The sequence below is a fragment of the Trichechus manatus genome, unplaced genomic scaffold, assembly GCF_000243295.1.
Source record: "Trichechus manatus latirostris isolate Lorelei unplaced genomic scaffold, TriManLat1.0 scaffold00009, whole genome shotgun sequence".
NCBI classification, from domain to species: Eukaryota; Metazoa; Chordata; class Mammalia; order Sirenia; family Trichechidae; genus Trichechus; species Trichechus manatus.
Genome location: NW_004443945.1, coordinates 6,620,791 through 6,622,324, shown reverse-complemented (window position 1 = coordinate 6,622,324; position 1,534 = coordinate 6,620,791).

Here is a 1,534-nt window from a genome sequence, read left to right as displayed (position 1 = left end):
AATTAAAACCACAATGAGATACCATCTCCCCCTGGCATAACTGGCACGAATCAAAAACACTGGAAATAACAAATGTTGTAGAGGCTGCAGGGAGTTCAGAACTCATGCACTGCTGGTGGGAATGTGTAATGATACAACCATTTTGGAAAATGAATTGGCAATTCCTTAGGAAGCTAGGAATAGAAATACCATACGATCTAGCAATCCCCCTCTTAAGAATATATCCTAGAGAAATAAGAGCCGTCACACAAATAGACATATGCACACCTATGTTCATGGCAGCATTGTTCACAGTAGCAAAAAGATGGAAACAAGCTAGACGCCCATCAACACATGAATGGATAAACAAACTATGGTATGTACACACAATAGAGTACTACGCAATGATAAAGAACAATGATGAATCTGGGAAGCATCTGATAACATGGATGAAACTGGATGACATTATGCTGAGTGAAATAAGTCAATCACAAAGGGACAAATATTGTATGAGACCCCTATTGTAAAAACTCATGAAAAAGGTAACAAACAAAAAGTAACAATCTTTGTTGATTACAAGGGATGGGAGGGCTGGGGGGGAAATACTAAATAGACAATAGATAAGCGGTAACTTTGGTGAGGGGTAAGACAGTACACAATACTGGGGAAGCCAGCACAACTTGTCCAAGGAAAGATCATGGAAGCCCCATAGCCACATCCAAACTCCCAGAGGGACTGAATTGCTGGGTGGAGGGCTGTGGGGACTATGCTTTCTGGGACCATCTAGCTCAACTGTCATAATACAGTTTATAAAGACAACGTTCTGCATTCTACCTTGGTGCGTATCGTCTGGGGTCTTTAAAGCCTGTGAGCAACCATCTAAGATACTCCGCTGGTCCCACCCCTTTGAGAGCAAGGGAGAATGAAGAGAACAGGATACAAGGGAAAGATTAGTCCAAAGGACTAAAGGACCACAGCTACCAAGGCCTCCTCCAGACTGAGTCCAGCACAGCTAGATGATGCCTAGCTACCACCACTGACTGCTCTGACTGGGATCACAACAGAGGGTTCTGGACAGAGCTGGAGAGGGATGTAGAACAAAATTCTAACACACAAAAAAGACCAGATTTACTGGCCTGATAGCTACTGAGAAACCCTGAGAGTATGGCCTTCGGACACCTTTTTATCTCAGTGGTGAAGTCACTCCCTAGGTTCACTGTCAGCCAGGGATTGGACAGACCCATAAAACAAAACGGGACTAATGAGGCACAGCAGTCCAGGAACAAGCACAGAAGGGGACAGGAAAGCTGGTGATAGTGAACCTGAGGTTGAGTAAGGACAGTGTTGACATGTAGTGGGGCTCTTAAGCATTGTCATAGGGCAATATATGTACTAACTGTTTAATGAGAAAGTATTTTGTTCTGTAAGCCTTCATCTAAAGTGAGAATGGCAGCACAACTGGAAGAACGTAATCAACGTCACTGAATTGTACATGTAGCAGTTTTTGAAGTGGTGTATCTTTGGCTATGTATATTTTCACCAAAAAAAAAAAAAA